The sequence below is a fragment of the Lonchura striata genome, chromosome 25 (genome assembly GCF_050655825.1).
Source record: "Lonchura striata isolate lonStrDom1 chromosome 25, ASM5065582v1, whole genome shotgun sequence".
Taxonomy (NCBI): Eukaryota; Metazoa; Chordata; class Aves; order Passeriformes; family Estrildidae; genus Lonchura; species Lonchura striata.
In genome coordinates, this window is record NC_140727.1 from 3,994,896 (window position 1) to 4,019,397 (window position 24,502).

Sequence of the window (24,502 nt, forward strand, 5' to 3'; positions counted from 1 at the left end):
TGGAAAAAGGATGTGCCCAGGGGCCCCTCGCCCTGACTGCAAAGAATCCTTATATCGAAGGATGGAGCCCAGACCGAAGTTGTCCCCACCTCAAACTTGTGCTGCCCTGATAGACCCAAGGGAGCCCTACAAACTGACATCAGGAACCTGGACTGCTGAGTTTTCTTTCCCAGGGAAAATGGAAAAAGGGTGTGCCCAGGGGCCCCTGGCCCTGGGCTGGGCCTGACTGCAAAGAATCCTTATATCGAAGGATGGAGCCCAGACCAAAGTTGTCCCCACCTCAAACTTGTGCTGCCCTGATAGACCCAAGGGAGCCCTACAAACTGACATCAGGAACCTGGACTGCTGAGTTTTCTTTCCCAGGGAAAATGGAAAAAGGATGTGCCCAGGGGCCCCTGGCCCTGGGCTGGGCCCTGAATGCAAAGAATCCTTATATCGAAGGATTGAGCCCAGACCGAAGTTGTCCCCACCTCAAACTTGTGCTGCCCTGATAGACCCAAGGGAGCCCTACAAACTGACATCAGGAACCTGGACTGCTGAGTTTTCTTTTCCAGGGAGAATGGAAAAAGGATGTGCCCAGGGGCCCCTGGCCCTGACTGCAAAGAATCCTTATATCGAAGGATGGAGCCCAGACCGAAGTTGTCCCCACCTCAAACTTGTGCTGCCCTGATAGACCCAAGGGAGCCCTACAAACTGACATCAGGAACCTGGACTGCTGAGTTTTCTTTCCCAGGGAAAATGGAAAAAGAATGTGCCCAGGGACCCCTGGCCTTGGGCTGGGCCTGACTGCAAAGAATCCTTATATCTAAGGATGGACCCGAGACCGAAGATGTCCCCACCTCAAACGTGTGCTGCCCTGATAGACCCCAGGGAGCCCTACAAACTGACATCAGGAACCTGGACTGCTGAGTTTTCTTTCCCAGGGAAAATGGCCAAAGGATGTGCCCAGGGGCCCCTGGCCCTGAATGCAAAGAATCCTTATATCGAAGAATGGAGCCCAGACCAAAGTTGTCCCCACCTCAAACTTGTGCTGCCCTGACAGACCCAAGGGAGCCCTACAAACTGACATCAGGAACCTGGACTGCTGAGTTTTCTTTCCCAGGGAAATGGGAAAAGGATGTGCCCAGGGGCCCCTGGCCCTGACTGCAAAGAATCCTTATATCGAAGGATGGAGCCCAGACCGAAGTTGTCCCCACCTCAAACTTGTGCTGCGCTGATAGACCCAAGGGAGCCCTACAAACTGACATCAGGAACCTGGACTGCTGAGTTTTCTTTCCCAGGGAAAATGGAAAAAGGATGTGCCCAGGGGCCCCTGGCCCTGGGCTGGGCCCTGAATGCAAAGAATCCTTATATCGAAGGATGGACCCGAGACCGAAGATGTCCCCACCTCAAACTTGTGCTGCCCTGATAGACCCAAGGGAGCCCTACAAACTGACATCAGGAACCTGGACTGCTGAGTTTTCTTTCCCAGGGAAAATGGAAAAAGGGTGTGCCCAGGGACCCATGGCCCTGGGCTGGGCCTGACTGCAGAGAATCCTTATATCTAAGGATGGACCGAAGACCGAAGATGTCCCCACCTCAAACTTGTGCTGCCCTGATAGACCCAAGGGAGCCCTACAAACTGACATCAGGAACCTGGACTGCTGAGTTTTCTTTTTCGGGGGAAATGGAAAAAGTATGTGCCCAGGGGCCCCTGGCCCTGACTGCAAAGAATCCTTATATCGAAGAATAAAACCCAGACCGAAGTTGTCCCCACATCAAACTTGTGCTGCCCTGATAGACCCAAGGGAGCCCTACAAACTGACATCAGGAACCTGGACTGCTGAGTTTTCTTGCCCAGGGAAAATGGAAAAAGGATGTGCCCAGGGGACCCTGGCCCTGACTGCAAAGAATCCTTATATCGAAGGATTGAGCCCAGACCGAAGTTGTCCCCACCTCAAACTTGTGCTGCCCTGATAGACCCAAGGGAGCCCTACAAACTGACATCAGGAACCTGGACTGCTGAGTTTTCTTTCCCAGGGAAAATGAAAAAAGGATGTGCCCAGGGGCTCCTGGCCCTGGGCTGGGCCCTGACTGCACAGAATCCTTATATCGAAGGATGGAGCCCACACCGAAGTTGTCCCCACCTCAAACTTGTGCTGCCCTGATAGACCCAAGGGAGCCCTACAAACTGACATCAGGAACCTGGACTGCTGAGTTTTCTTTCCCAGGGAAAATGGAAAAAGGATGTGCCCAGGGGCCCCTGGCCCTGACTGCAAAGAATCCTTATATCGAAGGATGGAGCCCACACCGAAGTTGTCCCCACCTCAAACTTGTGCTGCCCTGATAGACCCAAGGGAGCCCTACAAACTGACATCAGGAACCTGGACAGCTGAGTTTTCTTTCCCAGGGAAAAGGGCCAAAGGATGTGCCCAGGGGCCCCTGGCCCTGGGCTGGGCCTGACTGCAAAGAATCCTTATATCGAAGGATGGACCCGAGACCGAAGATGCCCCACCTCAAACTTGTGCTGCCCTGATAGACCCAAGGGAGCCCTACAAACTGACATCAGGAACCTGGACTGCTGAGTTTTCTTTTTCGGGGGAAATGGAAAAAGTATGTGCCCAGGGGCCCCTGGCCCTGACTGCAAAGAATCCTTATATCGAAGAATAAAACCCAGACCGAAGTTGTCCCCACATCAAACTTGTGCTGCCCTGATAGACCCAAGGGAGCCCTACAAACTGACATCAGGAACCTGGACTGCTGAGTTTTCTTTCCCAGGGAAAATGGAAAAAGGATGTGCCCAGGGGACCCTGGCCCTGACTGCAAAGAATCCTTATATCGAAGGATTGAGCCCAGACCGAAGTTGTCCCCACCTCAAACTTGTGCTGCCCTGATAGACCCAAGGGAGCCCTACAAACTGACATCAGGAACCTGGACTGCTGAGTTTTCTTTCCCAGGGAAAATGGCCAAAGGAGGTGCCCAGGGGCCCCTGGCCCTGACTGCAAAGAATCCTTATATCCAAGGATGGAGCCCAGACCGAAGTTGTCCCCACCTCAAACTTGTGCTGCCCTGATAGACCCAAGGGAGCCCTACAAACTGACATCAGGAACCTGGACTGCTGAGTTTTCTTTCCCAGGGAAAATGGAAAAAGGATGTGCCCAGGGGCCCCTGGCCCTGACTGCAAAGAATCCTTATATCGAAGGATGGAGCCCAGACCGAAGTTGTCCCCACCTCAAACTTGTGCTGCCCTGATAGACCCAAGGGAGCCCTACAAACTGACATCAGGAACCTGGACTGCTGAGTTTTCTTTCCCAGGGAAAATGGAAAAAGGATGTGCCCAGGGGCCCCTGGCCCTGGGCTGGGCCCTGACTGCAAAGAATCCTTATATCGAAGGATGGACCCGAGACCGAAGTTGTCCCCACCTCAAACTTGTGCTGCCCTGATAGACCCAAGGGAGCCCTACAAACTGACATCAGGAACCTGGACTGCTGAGTTTTCTTTCCCAGGGAAAATGGCCAAAGGATGTGCCCAGGGGCCCCTGGCCCTGGGCTGGGCCCTGAATGCAAAGAATCCTTATATCAAAGGATTGAGCCCAGACCGAAGTTGTCCCCACCTCAAACTTGTGCTGCCCTGATAGACCCAAGGGAGCCCTACAAACTGACATCAGGAACCTGGACCGCTGAGTTTTCTTTCCCAGGGAAAATGGAAAAAGGTTGTGCCCAGGGGCCCCTGGCCCTGACTGCAAAGAATCCTTATATCGAAGGATGCACCCCACACCGAAGTTGTCCCCACCTCAAACTTGTGCTGCCCTGATAGACCCAAGGGAGCCCTACAAACTGACATCAGGAACCTGGACTGCTGAGTTTTCTTTCCCAGGGAAAATGGAAAAAGGATGTGCCCAGGGACACCTGGCCCTGGGCTGGGCCTGACTGCAAAGAATCCTTATATCTAAGGATGGACCCGAGACCGAAGATGTCCCCACCTCAAACTTGTGCTGCCCTGATAGACCCAAGGGAGCCCTACAAACTGACATCAGGAACCTGGACTGCTGAGTTTTCTTTCCCAGGGAAAATGGCCAAAGGATGTGCCCAGGGGCCCCTGGCCCTGGGCTGGACCCTGACTGCAAAGAATCCTTATATCGAAGGATGCACCCCACACCGAAGTTGTCCCCACCTCAAACTTGTGCTGCCCTGATAGACCCAAGGGAGCCCTACAAACTGACATCAGGAACCTGGACTGCTGAGTTTTCTTTTTCGGGGGAAATGGAAAAAGTATGTGCCAAGGGGCCCCTGGCCCTGACTGCAAAGAATCCTTATATCGAAGAATGAAACCCAGACCGAAGTTGTCCCCACCTCAAACTTGTGCTGCCCTGATAGACCCAAGGGAGCCCTACAAACTGACATCAGGAACCTGGACTGCTGAGTTTTCTTTCCCAGGGAAAATGGAAAAAGGATGTGCCCAGGGGCCCCTGGTCCTGACTGCAAAGAATCCTTATATCGAAGGATGGACCCGAGACCGAAGTTGTCCCCACCTCAAACTTGTGCTGCCCTGATAGACCCAAGGGAGCCCTACAAACTGACATCAGGAACCTGGACTGCTGAGTTTTCTTTTCCAGGGAAAATGGAAAAAGGATGTGCCCAGGGGCCCCTGGCCCTGACTGCAAAGAATCCTTATATCGAAGGATGGAGCCCAGACCGAAGTTGTCCCCACCTCAAACTTGTGCTGCCCTGATAGACCCAAGGGAGCCCTACAAACTGACATCAGGAACCTGGACTGCTGAGTTTTCTTTCCCAGGGAAAATGGCCAAAGGATGTTCCCAGGGGCCCCTGGTCCTGACTGCAAAGAATCCTTATATCGAAGGATGGAGCCCAGACCGAAGTTGTCCCTACCTCAAACTTGTGCTACCCTGATAGACCCAAGGGAGCCCTACAAACTGACATCAGGAACCTGGACTGCTGAGTTTTCTTTCCCAGGGAAAATGGAAAAAGGATGTGCCCAGGGGCCCCTGGCCCTGACTGCAAAGAATCCTTATATCTAAGGATGGACCCGAGACCGAAGATGTCCCCACCTCAAACTTGTGCTGCCCTGATAGACCCAAGGGAGCCCTACAAACTGACATCAGGAACCTGGACTCCTGAGTTTTCTTTCCCAGGAAAAATGGAAAAAGGATGTGCCCAGGGGCCCCTTGACCTGACTGCAAAGAATCTTTATATCGAAGGATGGAGCCCAGACCGAAGTTGTCCCCACCTCAAACTTGTGCTGACCTGATAGACCCAAGGGAGCCCTACAAACTGACATCAGGAACCTGGACTGCTGAGTTTTCTTTCCCAGGGAAAATGGAAAAAGGATGTGCCCAGGGGCCCCTGGCCCTGGGCTGGGCACTGACTGCAAAGAATCCTTATATCTAAGGATGGAGCCCAGACCGAAGTTGTCCCCTCCTCAAACTTGTGCTGCCCTGATAGACCCAAGGGAGCCCTACAAACTGACATCAGGAACCTGGACTGCTGAGTTTTCTTTCCCAGGGAAAATGGAAAAAGGATGTGCCCAGGGGCCCCTGGCCCTGACTGCAAAGAATCCTTATATCGAAGGATGGAGCCCAGACCGAAGTTGTCCCCACCTCAAACTTGTGCTGCCCTGATAGACCCAAGGGAGCCCTACAAACTGACATCAGGAACCTGGACTGCTGAGTTTTCTTTCCCAGGGAAAATGGAAAAAGGATGTGCCCAGGGGCCCCTGGGCCTGGGCTGGGCCCTGACTGCAAAGAATTCTTATATCGAAGGATGGACCCGAGAACGAAGTTGTCCCCACCTCAAACTTGTGCTGCCCTGATAGACCCAAGGGAGCCCTACAAACTGACATCAGGAACCTGGACTGCTGAGTTTTCTTTCCCAGGGAAAATGGCCAAAGGATGTGCCCAGGGGCCCCTGGCCCTGGGCTGGGCCCTGAATGCAAAGAATCCTTATATCGAAGGATTGAGCCCAGACCGAAGTTGTCCCCACCTCAAACTTGTGCTGCCCTGATAGACCCAAGGGAGCCCTACAAACTGACATCAGGAACCTGGACCGCTGAGTTTTCTTTCCCAGGGAAAATGGAAAAAGGATGTGCCCAGGGGCCCCTGGCCCTGACTGCAAAGAATCCTTATATCGAAGGATGGAGCCCAGACCGAACTTGTCCCCTCCTCAAACTTGTGCTGCCCTGATAGACCCAAGGGAGCCCTACAAACTGACATCAGGAACCTGGACTGCTGAGTTTTCTTTCCCAGGAAAAATGGAAAAAGGATGTGTTCAGGGGCCCCTTGACCTGACTGCAAAGAATCCTTATATCGAAGAATGAAACCCAGACCGAAGTTGTCCCCACCTCAAACTTGTGCTGCCCTGATAGACCCAAGGGAGCCCTACAAACTGACATCAGGAACCTGGACTGCTGAGTTTTCTTTCCCAGGGAAAATGGCCAAAGGATGTGCCCAGGGGCCCCTGACCCTGGGCTGGGCCCTGAATGCAAAGAATCCTTATATCGAAGGATGGAGCCCACACCGAAGTTGTCCCCACCTCAAACTTGTACTGTCCTGATAGACCCAAGGGAGCCCTACAAACTGACATCAGGAACCTGGACTGCTGAGTTTTCTTTCCCAGGGAAAATGGAAAAAGGATGTGCCCAGTGGCCCCTGGCCCTGACTGCAAAGAATCCTTATATCGAAGGATGGAGCCCACACCGAAGTTGTCCCCACCTCAAACTTGTGCTGCCCTGATAGACCCAAGGGAGCCCTACAAACTGACATCAGGAACCTGGACTGCTGAGTTTTCTTTCCCAGAGAAAATGGAAAAAGGATGTGCCCAGGGGCCCCTGGCCCTGACTGCAAAGAATCCTTATATCGAAGGATGCACCCCAGACCGAAGTTGTCCCCACCTCAAACTTGTGCTGCCCTGATAGACCCAAGGGAGCCCTACAAACTGACATCAGAAACCTGGACTGCTGAGTTTTCTTTCCCAGGGAAAATGGAAAAAGGATGTGCCCAGAGGCCCCCGGCCCTGGGCTCGGCCTGACTGGCAAAAATCCTTATATCGAAGGATGGAGCCCAGACCGAAGTTGTCCCCACCTCAAACTTGTGCTGCCCTGATAGACCCAAGGGAGCCCTACAAACTGACATCAGGAACCTGGACTGCTGAGTCTTCTTTCCCAGGGAAAATGGAAAAAGGATGTGCCCAGGGGCCCCTGGCCCTGGGCTGGGCACTGACTGCAAAGAATCCTTATATCAAAGGATGCACCCGACACCGAAGTTGTCCCCACCTCAAACTTGTGCTGCCCTGATAGACCCAAGGGAGCCCTACAAACTGACATCAGCAACCTGGACTGCTGAGTTTTCTTTCCCAGGGAAAATGGAAAAAGGATGTGCCCAGGGGCCCCTGGCCCTGACTGCAAAGAATCCTTATATCCAAGGATGGAGCCCAGACCGAAGTTGTCCCCACCTCAAACTTGTGCTGCCCTGATAGACCCAAGGGAGCCCTACAAACTGACATCAGGAACCTGGACCGCTGAGTTTTCTTTCCCAGGGAAAATGGAAAAAGGTTGTGCCCAGGGGCCCCTGGCCCTGACTGCAAAGAATCCTTATATCGAAGGATGGAGCCCAGACCGAACTTGTCCCCTCCTCAAACTTGTGCTGCCCTGATAGACCCAAGGGAGCCCTACAAACTGACATCAGGAACCTGGACTGCTGAGTTTTCTTTCCCAGGGAAAATGGAAAAAGGATGTGCCCAGGGGCCCCTGCCCTGGGCTGGGCCCTGAATGTAAAGAATCCTTATATCAAAGGATGCACCCCACACCGAAGTTGTCCCCACCTCAAACTTGTGCTGCCCTGATAGACCCAAGGGAGCCCTACAAACTGACATCAGGAACCTGGACTGCTGAGTTTTCTTTCCCAGGGAAAATGGAAAAAGGATGTGCCCAGGGGCCCCTTGACCTGAATGCAAAGAATCCTTATATCGAAGGATGCACCCCACACCGAAGTTGTCCCCACCTCAAACTTGTGCTGCCCTGATAGACCCAAGGGAGCCCTACAAACTGACATCAGGAACCTGGACTGCTGAGTTTTCTTTCCCAGGGAAAATGGAAAAAGGATGTGCCCAGGGACCCCTGGCCCTGGGCTGGGCCTGACTGCAAAGAATCCTTATATCTAAGGATGGACCCGAGACCGAAGATGTCCCCACCTCAAACTTGTGCTGCCCTGATAGACCCAAGGGAGCCCTACAAACTGACATCAGGAACCTGGACTGCTGAGTTTTCTTTCCCAGGGAAAATGGCCAAAGGATGTGCCCAGGGGCCCCTGGCCCTGGGCTGGGCCCTGAATGCAAAGAATCCTTATATCGAAGGATGCACCCCACACCGAAGTTGTCCCCACCTCAAACTTGTGCTGCCCTGATAGACCCAAGGGAGCCCTACAAACTGACATCAGGAACCTGGACTGCTGAGTTTTCTTTTTCGGGGGAAATGGAAAAAGTATGTGCCAAGGGGCCCCTGGCCCTGACTGCAAAGAATCCTTATATCGAAGAATGAAACCCAGACCGAAGTTGTCCCCACCTCAAACTTGTGCTGCCCTGATAGACCCAAGGGAGCCCTACAAACTGACATCAGGAACCTGGACTGCTGAGTTTTCTTTCCCAGGGAAAATGGAAAAAGGATGTGCCCAGGGGCCCCTGGTCCTGACTGCAAAGAATCCTTATATCGAAGGATGGACCCGAGACCGAAGTTGTCCCCACCTCAAACTTGTGCTGCCCTGATAGACCCAAGGGAGCCCTACAAACTGACATCAGGAACCTGGACTGCTGAGTTTTCTTTCCCAGGGAAAATGGCCAAAGGATGTGCCCAGGGGCCCCTGGCCCTGGGCTGGGCCCTGAATGCAAAGAATCCTTATATCGAAGGATTGAGCCCAGACCGAAGTTGTCCCCACCTCAAACTTGTGCTGCCCTGATAGACCCAAGGGAGCCCTACAAACTGACATCAGGAACCTGGACCGCTGAGTTTTCTTTCCCAGGGAAAATGGAAAAAGGATGTGCCCAGGGGCCCCTGGCCCTGACTGCAAAGAATCCTTATATCGAAGGATGGAGCCCAGACCGAACTTGTCCCCTCCTCAAACTTGTGCTGCCCTGATAGACCCAAGGGAGCCCTACAAACTGACATCAGGAACCTGGACTGCTGAGTTTTCTTTCCCAGGAAAAATGGAAAAAGGATGTGTTCAGGGGCCCCTTGACCTGACTGCAAAGAATCCTTATATCGAAGAATGAAACCCAGACCGAAGTTGTCCCCACCTCAAACTTGTGCTGCCCTGATAGACCCAAGGGAGCCCTACAAACTGACATCAGGAACCTGGACTGCTGAGTTTTCTTTCCCAGGGAAAATGGCCAAAGGATGTGCCCAGGGGCCCCTGACCCTGGGCTGGGCCCTGAATGCAAAGAATCCTTATATCGAAGGATGGAGCCCACACCGAAGTTGTCCCCACCTCAAACTTGTACTGTCCTGATAGACCCAAGGGAGCCCTACAAACTGACATCAGGAACCTGGACTGCTGAGTTTTCTTTCCCAGGGAAAATGGAAAAAGGATGTGCCCAGTGGCCCCTGGCCCTGACTGCAAAGAATCCTTATATCGAAGGATGGAGCCCACACCGAAGTTGTCCCCACCTCAAACTTGTGCTGCCCTGATAGACCCAAGGGAGCCCTACAAACTGACATCAGGAACCTGGACTGCTGAGTTTTCTTTCCCAGAGAAAATGGAAAAAGGATGTGCCCAGGGGCCCCTGGCCCTGACTGCAAAGAATCCTTATATCGAAGGATGCACCCCAGACCGAAGTTGTCCCCACCTCAAACTTGTGCTGCCCTGATAGACCCAAGGGAGCCCTACAAACTGACATCAGAAACCTGGACTGCTGAGTTTTCTTTCCCAGGGAAAATGGAAAAAGGATGTGCCCAGAGGCCCCCGGCCCTGGGCTCGGCCTGACTGGCAAAAATCCTTATATCGAAGGATGGAGCCCAGACCGAAGTTGTCCCCACCTCAAACTTGTGCTGCCCTGATAGACCCAAGGGAGCCCTACAAACTGACATCAGGAACCTGGACTGCTGAGTCTTCTTTCCCAGGGAAAATGGAAAAAGGATGTGCCCAGGGGCCCCTGGCCCTGGGCTGGGCACTGACTGCAAAGAATCCTTATATCAAAGGATGCACCCGACACCGAAGTTGTCCCCACCTCAAACTTGTGCTGCCCTGATAGACCCAAGGGAGCCCTACAAACTGACATCAGCAACCTGGACTGCTGAGTTTTCTTTCCCAGGGAAAATGGAAAAAGGATGTGCCCAGGGGCCCCTGGCCCTGACTGCAAAGAATCCTTATATCCAAGGATGGAGCCCAGACCGAAGTTGTCCCCACCTCAAACTTGTGCTGCCCTGATAGACCCAAGGGAGCCCTACAAACTGACATCAGGAACCTGGACCGCTGAGTTTTCTTTCCCAGGGAAAATGGAAAAAGGTTGTGCCCAGGGGCCCCTGGCCCTGACTGCAAAGAATCCTTATATCGAAGGATGGAGCCCAGACCGAACTTGTCCCCTCCTCAAACTTGTGCTGCCCTGATAGACCCAAGGGAGCCCTACAAACTGACATCAGGAACCTGGACTGCTGAGTTTTCTTTCCCAGGGAAAATGGAAAAAGGATGTGCCCAGGGGCCCCTGCCCTGGGCTGGGCCCTGAATGTAAAGAATCCTTATATCAAAGGATGCACCCCACACCGAAGTTGTCCCCACCTCAAACTTGTGCTGCCCTGATAGACCCAAGGGAGCCCTACAAACTGACATCAGGAACCTGGACTGCTGAGTTTTCTTTCCCAGGGAAAATGGAAAAAGGATGTGCCCAGGGGCCCCTTGACCTGAATGCAAAGAATCCTTATATCGAAGGATGCACCCCACACCGAAGTTGTCCCCACCTCAAACTTGTGCTGCCCTGATAGACCCAAGGGAGCCCTACAAACTGACATCAGGAACCTGGACTGCTGAGTTTTCTTTCCCAGGGAAAATGGAAAAAGGATGTGCCCAGGGACCCCTGGCCCTGGGCTGGGCCTGACTGCAAAGAATCCTTATATCTAAGGATGGACCCGAGACCGAAGATGTCCCCACCTCAAACTTGTGCTGCCCTGATAGACCCAAGGGAGCCCTACAAACTGACATCAGGAACCTGGACTGCTGAGTTTTCTTTCCCAGGGAAAATGGCCAAAGGATGTGCCCAGGGGCCCCTGGCCCTGGGCTGGGCCCTGAATGCAAAGAATCCTTATATCGAAGGATGCACCCCACACCGAAGTTGTCCCCACCTCAAACTTGTGCTGCCCTGATAGACCCAAGGGAGCCCTACAAACTGACATCAGGAACCTGGACTGCTGAGTTTTCTTTTTCGGAGGAAATGGAAAAAGTATGTGCCAAGGGGCCCCTGGCCCTGACTGCAAAGAATCCTTATATCGAAGAATGAAACCCAGACCGAAGTTGTCCCCACCTCAAACTTGTGCTGCCCTGATAGACCCAAGGGAGCCCTACAAACTGACATCAGGAACCTGGACTGCTGAGTTTTCTTTCCCAGGGAAAATGGAAAAAGGATGTGCCCAGGGGCCCCTGGTCCTGACTGCAAAGAATCCTTATATCGAAGGATGGACCCGAGACCGAAGTTGTCCCCACCTCAAACTTGTGCTGCCCTGATAGACCCAAGGGAGCCCTACAAACTGACATCAGGAACCTGGACTGCTGAGTTTTCTTTTCCAGGGAAAATGGAAAAAGGATGTGCCCAGGGGCCCCTGGCCCTGACTGCAAAGAATCCTTATATCGAAGGATGGAGCCCAGACCGAAGTTGTCCCCACCTCAAACTTGTGCTGCCCTGATAGACCCAAGGGAGCCCTACAAACTGACATCAGGAACCTGGACTGCTGAGTTTTCTTTCCCAGGGAAAATGGCCAAAGGATGTTCCCAGGGGCCCCTGGTCCTGACTGCAAAGAATCCTTATATCGAAGGATGGAGCCCAGACCGAAGTTGTCCCTACCTCAAACTTGTGCTACCCTGATAGACCCAAGGGAGCCCTACAAACTGACATCAGGAACCTGGACTGCTGAGTTTTCTTTCCCAGGGAAAATGGAAAAAGGATGTGCCCAGGGGCCCCTGCCCTGGGCTGGGCCCTGAATGTAAGGAATCCTTATATCAAAGGATGCACCCCACACCGAAGTTGTCCCCACCTCAAACTTGTGCTGCCCTGATAGACCCAAGGGAGCCCTACAAACTGACATCAGGAACCTGGACTGCTGAGTTTTCTTTCCCAGGAAAAATGGAAAAAGGATGTGCCCAGGGGCCCCTGGCCCTGACTGCAAAGAATCCTTATATCGAAGGATGGAGCCCAGACCGAAGTTGTCCCCACCTCAAACTTGTGCTGCCCTGATAGACCCAAGGGAGCCCTACAAACTGACATCAGGAACCTGGACTGCTGAGTTTTCTTTCCCAGGGAAAATGGAAAAAGGATGTGCCCAGGGACACCTGGCCCTGGGCTGGGCCTGACTGCAAAGAATCCTTATATCTAAGGATGGACCCGAGACCGAAGATGTCCCCACCTCAAACTTGTGCTGCCCTGATAGACCCAAGGGAGCCCTACAAACTGACATCAGGAACCTGGACTGCTGAGTTTTCTTTCCCAGGGAAAATGGCCAAAGGATGTGCCCAGGGGCCCCTGGCCCTGGGCTGGACCCTGACTGCAAAGAATCCTTATATCGAAGGATGCACCCCACACCGAAGTTGTCCCCACCTCAAACTTGTGCTGCCCTGATAGACCCAAGGGAGCCCTACAAACTGACATCAGGAACCTGGACTGCTGAGTTTTCTTTTTCGGGGGAAATGGAAAAAGTATGTGCCAAGGGGCCCCTGGCCCTGACTGCAAAGAATCCTTATATCGAAGAATGAAACCCAGACCGAAGTTGTCCCCACCTCAAACTTGTGCTGCCCTGATAGACCCAAGGGAGCCCTACAAACTGACATCAGGAACCTGGACTGCTGAGTTTTCTTTCCCAGGGAAAATGGAAAAAGGATGTGCCCAGGGGCCCCTGGTCCTGACTGCAAAGAATCCTTATATCGAAGGATGGACCCGAGACCGAAGTTGTCCCCACCTCAAACTTGTGCTGCCCTGATAGACCCAAGGGAGCCCTACAAACTGACATCAGGAACCTGGACTGCTGAGTTTTCTTTTCCAGGGAAAATGGAAAAAGGATGTGCCCAGGGGCCCCTGGCCCTGACTGCAAAGAATCCTTATATCGAAGGATGGAGCCCAGACCGAAGTTGTCCCCACCTCAAACTTGTGCTGCCCTGATAGACCCAAGGGAGCCCTACAAACTGACATCAGGAACCTGGACTGCTGAGTTTTCTTTCCCAGGGAAAATGGCCAAAGGATGTTCCCAGGGGCCCCTGGTCCTGACTGCAAAGAATCCTTATATCGAAGGATGGAGCCCACACCGAAGTTGTCCCTACCTCAAACTTGTGCTACCCTGATAGACCCAAGGGAGCCCTACAAACTGACATCAGGAACCTGGACTGCTGAGTTTTCTTTCCCAGGGAAAATGGAAAAAGGATGTGCCCAGGGGCCCCTGGCCCTGACTGCAAAGAATCCTTATATCTAAGGATGGACCCGAGACCGAAGATGTCCCCACCTCAAACTTGTGCTGCCCTGATAGACCCAAGGGAGCCCTACAAACTGACATCAGGAACCTGGACTCCTGAGTTTTCTTTCCCAGGAAAAATGGAAAAAGGATGTGCCCAGGGGCCCCTTGACCTGACTGCAAAGAATCTTTATATCGAAGGATGGAGCCCAGACCGAAGTTGTCCCCACCTCAAACTTGTGCTGACCTGATAGACCCAAGGGAGCCCTACAAACTGACATCAGGAACCTGGACTGCTGAGTTTTCTTTCCCAGGGAAAATGGAAAAAGGATGTGCCCAGGGGCCCCTGGCCCTGGGCTGGGCACTGACTGCAAAGAATCCTTATATCTAAGGATGGAGCCCAGACCGAAGTTGTCCCCTCCTCAAACTTGTGCTGCCCTGATAGACCCAAGGGAGCCCTACAAACTGACATCAGGAACCTGGACTGCTGAGTTTTCTTTCCCAGGGAAAATGGAAAAAGGATGTGCCCAGGGGCCCCTGGCCCTGACTGCAAAGAATCCTTATATCGAAGGATGGAGCCCACACCGAAGTTGTCCCCACCTCAAACTTGTGCTGCCCTGATAGACCCAAGGGAGCCCTACAAACTGACATCAGGAACCTGGACTGCTGAGTTTTCTTTCCCAGGGAAAATGGAAAAAGGATGTGCCCAGGGGCCCCTGGGCCTGGGCTGGGCCCTGACTGCAAAGAATTCTTATATCGAAGGATGGACCCGAGACCGAAGTTGTCCCCACCTCAAACTTGTGCTGCCCTGATAGACCCAAGGGAGCCCTACAAACTGACATCAGGAACCTGGACTGCTGAGTTTTCTTTCCCAGGGAAAATGGCCAAAGGATGTGCCCAGGGGCCCCTGACCCTGGGCTGGGCCCTGAATGCAAAGAATCCTTATATCGAAGGATGGAGCCCACACCGAAGTTGTCCCCACCTCAAACTTGTACTGTCCTGATAGACCCAAGGGAGCCCTACAAACTGACATCAGGAACCTGGACTGCTGAGTTTTCTTTCCCAGGGAAAATGGAAAAAGGATGTGCCCAGGGGCCCCTGGCCCTGACTGCAAAGAATCCTTATATCGAAGGATGGAGCCCACACCGAAGTTGTCCCCACCTCAAACTTGTGCTGCCCTGATAGACCCAAGGGAGCCCTACAAACTGACATCAGGAACCTGGACTGCTGAGTTTTCTTTCCCAGAGAAAATGGAAAAAGGATGTGCCCAGGGGCCCCTGGCCCTGACTGCAAAGAATCCTTATATCGAAGGATGCACCCCAGACCGAAGTTGTCCCCACCTCAAACTTGTGCTGCCCTGATAGACCCAAGGGAGCCCTACAAACTGACATCAGAAACCTGGACTGCTGAGTTTTCTTTCCCAGGGAAAATGGAAAAAGGATGTGCCCAGAGGCCCCCGGCCCTGGGCTCGGCCTGACTGCCAAAAATCCTTATATCGAAGGATGGAGCCCAGACCGAAGTTGTCCCCACCTCAAACTTGTGCTGCCCTGATAGACCCAAGGGAGCCCTACAAACTGACATCAGGAACCTGGACTGCTGAGTCTTCTTTCCCAGGGAAAATGGAAAAAGGATGTGCCCAGGGGCCCCTGGCCCTGGGCTGGGTCCTGACTGCAAAGAATCCTTATATCAAAGGATGCACCCGACACCGAAGTTGTCCCCACCTCAAACTTGTGCTGCCCTGATAGACCCAAGGGAGCCCTACAAACTGACATCAGCAACCTGGACTGCTGAGTTTTCTTTCCCGGGGAAAATGGAAAAAGGATGTGCCCAGGGGCCCCTGGCCCTGACTGCAAAGAATCCTTATATCCAAGGATGGAGCCCAGACCGAAGTTGTCCCCACCTCAAACTTGTGCTGCCCTGATAGACCCAAGGGAGCCCTACAAACTGACATCAGGAACCTGGACCGCTGAGTTTTCTTTCCCAGGGAAAATGGAAAAAGGTTGTGCCCAGGGGCCCCTGGCCCTGACTGCAAAGAATCCTTATATCGAAGGATGGAGCCCAGACCGAACTTGTCCCCCCCTCAAACTTGTGCTGCCCTGATAGACCCAAGGGAGCCCTACAAACTGACATCAGGAACCTGGACTGCTGAGTTTTCTTTCCCAGGAAAAATGGAAAAAGGATGTGTTCAGGGGCCCCTTGACCTGACTGCAAAGAATCCTTATATCGAAGAATGAAACCCAGACCGAAGTTGTCCCCACCTCAAACTTGTGCTGCCCTGATAGACCCAAGGGAGCCCTACAAACTGACATCAGGAACCTGGACTGCTGAGTTTTCTTTCCCAGGGAAAATGGCCAAAGGATGTGCCCAGGGGCCCCTGACCCTGGGCTGGGCCCTGAATGCAAAGAATCCTTATATCGAAGGATGGAGCCCACACCGAAGTTGTCCCCACCTCAAACTTGTACTGTCCTGATAGACCCAAGGGAGCCCTACAAACTGACATCAGGAACCTGGACTGCTGAGTTTTCTTTCCCAGGGAAAATGGAAAAAGGATGTGCCCAGGGGCCCCTGGCCCTGACTGCAAAGAATCCTTATATCGAAGGATGGAGCCCACACCGAAGTTGTCCCCACCTCAAACTTGTGCTGCCCTGATAGACCCAAGGGAGCCCTACAAACTGACATCAGGAACCTGGACTGCTGAGTTTTCTTTCCCAGAGAAAATGGAAAAAGGATGTGCCCAGGGGCCCCTGGCCCTGGGCTGGGCCCTGACTGCAAAGAATCCTTATATCGAAGGATGCACCCCAGACCGAAGTTGTCCCCACCTCAAACTTGTGCTGCCCTGATAGACCCAAGGGAGCCCTACAAACTGACATCAGAAACCTGGACTGCTGAGTTTTCTTTCCCAGGGAAAATGGAAAAAGGATGTGCCCAGAGGTCCCCGGCCCTGGGCTCGGCCTGACTGCCAAAAATCCTTATATCGAAGGATGGAGCCCAGACCGAAGTTGTCCCCACCTCAAACTTGTGCTGCCCTGATAGACCCAAGGGAGCCCTACAAACTGACATCAGGAACCTGGACTGCTGAGTCTTCTTTCCCAGGGAAAATGGAAAAAGGATGTGCCCGGGGGCCCCTGGCCCTGGGCTGGGTCCTGACTGCAAAGAATCCTTATATCAAAGGATGCACCCGAGACCGAAGTTGTCCCCACCTCAAACTTGTGCTGCCCTGATAGACCCAAGGGAGCCCTACAAACTGACATCAGCAACCTGGACTGCTGAGTTTTCTTTCCCGGGGAAAATGGAAAAAGGATGTGCCCAGGGGCCCCTGGCCCTGACTGCAAAGAATCCTTATATCCAAGGATGGAGCCCAGACCGAAGTTGTCCCCACCTCAAACTTGTGCTGCCCTGATAGACCCAAGGGAGCCCTACAAACTGACATCAGGAACCTGGACTGCTGAGTTTTCTTTCCCAGGGAAAATGGAAAAAGGATGTGCCCAGGGGCCAGTGGCCCTGGGCTCGGTCCTGACTGCAAAGAATCCTTATATCGAAGGATTGAGCCCAGACCGAAGTTTTCCCCACCTCAAATTTGTGCTGCCCTGATAGACCCAAGGGAGCCCTACAAACTGACATCAGGAACCTGGACTGCTGAGTTTTCTTTCCCAGGGAAAATGGAAAAAGAACGTGCCCAGGGGCCCCTGGCCCTGACTGCAAAGAATCCTTATATCGAAGGATGCACCCCACACCGAACTTGTCCCCACCTCAAACTTGTGCTGCCCTGATAGACCCAAGGGAGCCCTACAAATTGACATCAGGAACCTGGACTGCTGAATTTTCTTTCCCAGGGAAAATGGAAAAAGGATGTGCCCAGGGGCCCCTGGCCCTGGGCTGGGTCCTGACTGCAAAGAATCCTTATATCGAAGGATGGACCCGAGACCGAAGTTGTCCCCTCCTCAAAATTGTGCTGCCCTGATAGACCCAAGGGAGCCCTACAAACTGACATCAGGAACCTGGACTGCTGAGTTTTCTTTCCCAGGGAAAGTGGAAAAAGGATGTGCCCAGGGGCCCCTGGCCCTGACTGCAAAGAATCCTTATATCGAAGGATTGAGCCCAGACCGAAGTTGTCCCCACCTCAAACTTGTGCTGCCCTGATAGACCCCAGGGAGCCCTACAAACTGACATCAGGAACCTGGACTGCTGAGTTTTCTTTCCCAGAGAAAATGGAAAAAGGATGTGCCCAGGGGCCCCTGGCCCTGACTGCAAAGAATCCTTATATCGAAGGATGGAGCCCACACCGAAGTTGTCCCCACCTCAAACTTGTGCTGCCCTGATAGACCCAAGGGAGCCCTACAAACTGACATCAGCAACCTGGACTCCTGAGTTTTCTTTCCCAGGGAAAATGGAAAAAGGATGTGCCCAGGGGCCCCTGGCCCTGACTGCAAAGAATCCTAATATCGAAGGATGGAGCCCAGACCGAAGTTGTCCCCACCTCAAACTTGTGCTGCCCTGATAGACCCAAGGGAGCCCTACAAACTGACATCAGGAACCTGGACTGCTGAGTTTTCTTTCCCGGGGAAAAATGGAAAAAGGATGTGCCCAGGGGCCCCCTGACCGGACTGCAAAGAATCCTTATATCGAAGGATTGAGCCTAGACCAAAGTTGTCCCCACCTCAAACTTGTGCTGCCCTGATAGACCCAAGGGAGCCCTACAAACTGACATCAGGAACCTGGACTGCTGAGTTTTCTTTCCCAGGGAAAATGGAAAAAGGATGTGCCCAGGGGCCCCCGGCCCTGGGCTGGGCCTGACTGCCAAAAATCCTTATATCGAAGGATGGAGCCCAGACCGAAATTGTCCCCACCTCAAACTTGTGCTGCCCTGATAGACCCAAGGGAGCCCTACAAACTGACATCAGGAACCTGGACTGCTGAGTTTTCTTTCCCAGGGAAAATGGAAAAAGGATGTGCCCAGGGGCCCCCCACACTGGGCTGGGCCCTGACTGCCAAAAAGTCCTTATATCAAATGATGGTCCCCACACCGAAGTTGTCCTCACCTCAACCTTGTGCTGCCTTGGTAGTCCCAAGGGAGCCCTACAAACTGACATCAGGAACCTGGACTGCTGAGTTTTCTTTCCCAGGGAAAGTGGCAAAGGATGTGCCCATGTGATCCCCCGGACCCAGTCCAAAGCACTCACCGTCCTTCCATGAGACAGCTCTGGGAGCTCCCCATAAACTTCTCTTCTCCAGCAGCTCCATGCAAAAACGGGCTGAGGCAAAGCCTCGCCCTTAATTAACCTCCCCCCCCCCCCCCCACCCCGAGGGACCCCGCCCCTTGTCATCATCCTGACAGCTCACACCTGTGGCTGCTCTGAGCCCTCATCATGCTAACAGCTCACACCTGTGGCTGCTCTGAGCCCTCATCATGCTAACAGCTCGCACCTGTGGCTGCTCTGAGCCCTCATCAACTTAACAGCTCACACCTTTAGCTGCTCTGAGCCCTCATCATGCTAACAGCTCACACCTGGCACTGTGTCCACTCTCCAACAGCGTCTCTTGGTCTCTCCCTCTCCAGGACACAGCCCACTTCTCACAGACACAGATCCAACAAAAATCTGCTACAGGTGTCGGCTTTTCTTAATCCACCTGGTTACACGATTAAAACACATACATGCATTGATGGTCTTTGAGAGAAAGCTTTCCCCTGGAGAAAACAGTCCTTTTGCCGGCACACTTTGATACACCTTCGGAAAAAGCAGAATCTGCACCAACTCCTAAGACCCCTGCCGAGGAACCCAGCCCTGCCTGGGACACCCAAAGCAGCAGACCTCAAAAAAGGAGGGGAAAAGTCAAGCTTGGAGTGGAAAAAGAGGGCAGAAGTACAGCAGCCTTTAAAAATGCCTGCATGGAGCAATAGTGGGAATCAGACACATTTCTTCTTTCCTTGCTTTCTGTGATGACATAAATAGGAAGTAAGAACACGTTAAACAAAAGGCAGAGCTAGGATTTTACAGGTCTTTATTTTGGCAGGCTGCATGACAAACACCTCTTCAGGGACTGCGACGCCTTTTGGGGAATGGCAGAGAACGGAGGCAAAAGGTGCCGGGAGCCCTTTCTGTTCCCTTCAGCCCCTGCAGCCCCTCCGGTGCTTTCAGGGCACTCTCTTGGTTCGTTCCTAGAGAAAAAGGCTAGGGCATGATTTTCAAAACTACTGCCCGTCCCCAGTCAGAGTTTCCTACATTCCTGGGTACAAATGAGTGGATGGAGAGAGTGGATGGATGCTGTCCAGCAGTGTCCCCAGGGGCATCTGGAGTGTTCACACTGCTGAGCTGAGAAAAACTCACCAAACCCAGCCCAGGGGCCTGTGATCCTCCACCCACCCGGGGGAACTCCGGGCGCTGTAAACAGAGGCCACAGCACACACCAGGCTCTGCTGTGCCCGGTGAGGAGTCTCTGTATGAGCCCTGAGCCCTGGCATCGCCTCCCAAACACCACAGAGACCTCTTGTGCCATCAGAGAAAAGCCCTGGAGCAAACGTGTGTCCCCAGCACGATCAACAAGAGATGCAGAATTACCTCCTCAATAAAATCACTGTTTCTGATGGAAATGTTACCTCTGTCGACTGTGAGGATTTTATAGGAATACTGGCTCAAGAATTCAGTGACTTCAGGGATTCCATACCACAGGTGCCTGGGACTGCTTGGGCATCCAGAGTCTATAGTATTGGTTAAACTGGTAGAGCTGAGGATACTTAGCAGCTTTGTCACAGAGCTGGAACGTCACGCAGGGAGCAAGGGGTTCTCTCAGAGAGTGCAGGAGGCCAGTGAAAACAGCACCAAGGTCCTCCACGATGTCTGCTCCTAGAAAAGCCAAATAAATTAAACTATTGACATGAGCACGGACACTGGGGCAACCTTCCTTACTTTGGGCCTTGCCAGCAGCCCACAGAGCCTCACGCAGAAAAGAACTGAATGAGATCAAAAAGTGTTCCTAGTGACCTAGACAGGTGCTCCTGGCCGCTGAGGTACCTGAAAAACCCTCCAGACATCATCAGCTCTTGCTTAAGCAAATAATCCACCTTCACTGTGTTGTGCCAAAAACACGCCCGGCCCTTAACAGGGAGAGACCCTGCCAGGCACCGCCTCAGAGAAGAACCGAGCTGTACTGGGGGGACACACCCAGCCAACGTGTACGAGTTAAACAGAATTTTCTCTCAGATCTGGGACTTTCAGCACCCCCCAGGTGCTACTCGACTGCCACAGACACACAGAGGGCTTCGTGAGGTGCTCTGGGGTTGGCCAGTCCTGCTCCAAGCCCTGCTGATGCCCCTGTGGTTTTAAGGATGTCCTCAAGGAGGTGGTAGAACCTCACAGTGTTTGCCCCTGGAGCTTAATTTCTGAAGTTTTCCTTGGGAAACGCACCCATTTCCTACTTAACAAGGCAGTCCCCTCTCCCTGCTCTCAGGAAGAGCTGCCCACAGGCACGGGAACCACCTTCCTCTCCTGATCGCCACGCTCTGCCCTTAAAACGCTGTGTTACTGAGGCCAGCTACTTCCAGACCAAGACTGTCCATGCAGGCACAGTGTCCCTTCTCTTCAGGGTCAGGGAAAAAGGGCAGAAGCACCTACAGAGCTTCAATGCCCCTCTTGAGCACAAAGCACCGTGAATCTGAACCTCCTGCTGCTTGCAGGGAAGATAATAAAATGCCTCAAGGTAAAAAATGATAAATGGTAAAAAATTATTACAAGAGGGTAGAAGTGATGCCACTTTCACTCCACTGCTAGAAATGACACATAAAACATAAAAAAACCCTGTACCTGTTCCATTTTCAGACTGAAACAACAGCATATTCCTGGCTGCTCATGCAGCAGGGACAACAGCACTGAAGGGAAATGTTTGGATAATCACGTCTTCATTTAAAGAGAACCCAATTCCTTCATCTAAGCCATCACTGCCCTCCATCAGAACAGCCAGCACATCCACGACATCTAATAAGTGAAGGAAAAAATGTAAGCAGAGGATCCAGACTGACTGGGAAAATAACAGACGTAGAATGCAACATTCCAGGAACACAAGGTAGCTTTTTAGTCACAAAAATTAAAAAAAAAAAAACACCCAAAAAAACTAAAAAAAAAAACAAACCAAAAAAAAACCCCAAAAAACCCCAAAGGCACATTTGTCAGGGCAATACAATGTTAAGGGCAGCACAAAAATCACAGCTGTACTTCACTCTGCCTTTCAAAGCTGCTGTCCAGCACAGGTTGCCCACAGAAGCTGTGGCTGCCCCCGGATCCCTGGAAGTGTCCAAGGCCAGGCTGGACAGGGCTTGGAGCACCCTGGCATGGTGGAAGGTGTCCCTGCCCATGGCAGGGGTGGAACGGGACGAGCTTTAAATAAAGGTGCCTTCCCATCCAAACCCTTCTGGGATTCCACGATTCTGTGAGCAGCCCCAGGCAGAAGGGCTCAATTTCCATTGTGGTTCGGAAATGCTGCTGCAAGAGCACAAACAGATTTCAAATACTGTTCAAGTGGCACAACCACAACAAAAATTACGTCTGGGGGTAAAGTGGCAACTCTGCAATTCCAGCCTCTGATACCGAGGACACATGGAGGGCTGAATCCGGGGGGAGTTCGGGGTCCGAGTCGGGGTCGTCCTCATGAGCCACCAGCCTGGGGACCCAAAAATCGGGGGGAACCCCGAATTGGGGGGGGACCCAAAATTGGGGGGGTCCTGGGGGGTTCTGGAAGGTCTTTGCAGCATCCCAGAAGGAATTTTGGGGTGTCAGGGGGTTTTTGGGGAGTCATGAAGGGAATTTAGGGGGTCTCAGGGAGTTTTTGGGGGGTTCCAGGAGGAATTTTGGGGACACTGATGGGAATTTTGGGTGTCCCAGGGGGGGTTTTGAAGTCCTGGAGAGGTTTTTGGGGGGTTCTCAGGGAGTTTTTGGGGTCCCAGAAGAAATTTCAGGGGTCCTAAAGGGAAATTTGTGGGTCCCAGGGGGTGTTTTGGGGTCCTGAAGGGAATTTTGGGCATCCCAGGGGGGGTTTTGGAGCCCTGGGGAAAATTTTGGGGGTCTCAGGAGGTTTTTGGGAGGAATTTTGGGGGTCCCGAGTAGAATTTTGGGGGTCCCGGGGGGGGGGGGCTGGGGTCCTGAAGTGAATTTTGGGGTCTCAGGGAGTTTTTCGGGGGTCCCAGAAGGAATTTTGGGGACCCTGATGGGAATTTTGGGGGTCCTGGGGGAGGTTTTGGGGTCCTGAAGGGAATTTTGCGGTCTCATGAAGTTTTTGGGAGGTCCCAGAAGGAATTTTGGGGACCCTGATGGGAATTTTGGGGGTCCCAGTGGGGTTTTTGGGGTCCTGAAGGGAATTTTGGGAGTCCCAGGGGTGGTTTTAGAGTCCTGGGGAGAATTTTGGTGGTCTCAGGGGGTTTTTGGGAGGAATTTTGGGTGTCCCAAGTAGAATTTTGTGGGTCCTGACAGGGGGTTGGGGTCTTGAAGGGAATTTTGGGGGTCGCAGTGGGGTTTTGGGGGGGTCCCAGGAGGAATTTCGGGGACCCTGATGGGAATTTTGGGCGTCCCAGGGGGACTTGTGGAGTCCTGGGGAGAATTTTGAGGGTCTCAGGGGGGTTTTGGGAGGAATTTTGGGGGTCCCGAGTAGAATTTTGTGGGTCCTGGGGGGTGTTTAGGGTTCTGAAGGGAATTGTGGGGTCTCAGGGGTTTTTTGGGTGTCCTAGGTGGAATTTCAGGTGTCCTGGGGATAATTTTGGGGTCCCATGGGGGATTTTGGGGGTCCCAGGGGGATTTCGGGGTCCTGGGTGGGGTTCTAGATGAGGGGTCCAAAGGGGACAAGATGGAGGAAATTGGGTGTGCCTTGTCCTTTTTCTCCTCCTTCATGCCCTCCATGTTTCACTGTGGTGTTGGCATTTTTCTGTTGGTTCAGGCTGGGGACACACTGTCCAACGTAGGTGACAGATATTGGCACGTTCTTGTAAATGCAGCCCAGGGAGTTTCTGGTATTTAATGTTTGTCACATCCCACTGAGGGCAGAGCCCTACACGCTGCCCTGCAGGACAGAGCTGGGCAGGGCAGCAGAACATGTGAGAGATAAACAGAATAAACAACTTTGAAAACCAGCAGAGACTAATTATGACCCCTTCTTTGGCTGTGGGGCTCAGAGACTTTCTACGATCTCGGAATCATCAATGCCACAGATTCCCACAGCACCGTGCAGCCCACAGACGTCGTCCCTGCCTGTTTTATTTCGGTGCTGTCCTCCTGCCAGGGCTGCACTATCCCCACGAGTTCGGGCTCCCATGTGGGGCTGCATGGAGCCAGAGGTGGGCAGAGGGGGCAGTGAGGGATGGGGCAGGGGCGGGATGGAGAGGAGTGATGGGTGGAGAGAGGGCGGGAGAGGGGCAAGGTGGGCTGGAAGAACAGACAGGGGTGAGAGGGGGAGACAGGGACAGAGAGGAACAGGGCTAAGGGAAAGATGTAAATTTGGAGGGGGCACCACAGATCTCCACAACCAAAGCTGCAGCAAAATACAATTCAGGTTGCCGGGGCAATGCCAAGCACTAACATCAGGAACCTGGACTGGTGAGTTTTCTTTCCCAGGGAAAATGGCCAAAGGATGTGCCCAGGGGCCCCTGGCCCTGGGCTGGACCTGACTGCAATAAATCCTTATATCGAAGGATGCACCCCACACCGAAGTTGTCCCCACCTCAAACTTGTGCTGCCCTGACAGACCCAAGGGAGCCCTACAAACTGACATCAGGAACCTGGACTGCTGAGTTTTCTTTCCCAGGGAAAAGGGCTGGAGTTTGCGCTCAGGGGCCTGAGGACCTGAGTGGGCAGCCAACTTCTGAAAGTCCTGTGTGTCCCCATGTCCCCATGCC

General features: G+C 53.0%; 1 long non-coding RNA gene across 1 annotated transcript; it reads right to left on the reverse strand.

The window, feature by feature from the left end:
• Positions 1 to 19,612: 19,612 nt before the first annotated feature.
• On the reverse strand, positions 19,613 to 24,253 carry LOC146765408 (uncharacterized). The gene is made up of 2 exons (XR_014950095.1): positions 21,837 to 24,253; positions 19,613 to 21,599 (listed from the first exon to the last, which is right to left on the reverse strand). It is a non-coding gene; the product is annotated as an uncharacterized LOC146765408 (long non-coding RNA).
• Between the last annotated feature and the right edge of the window lie 249 nt (positions 24,254 to 24,502).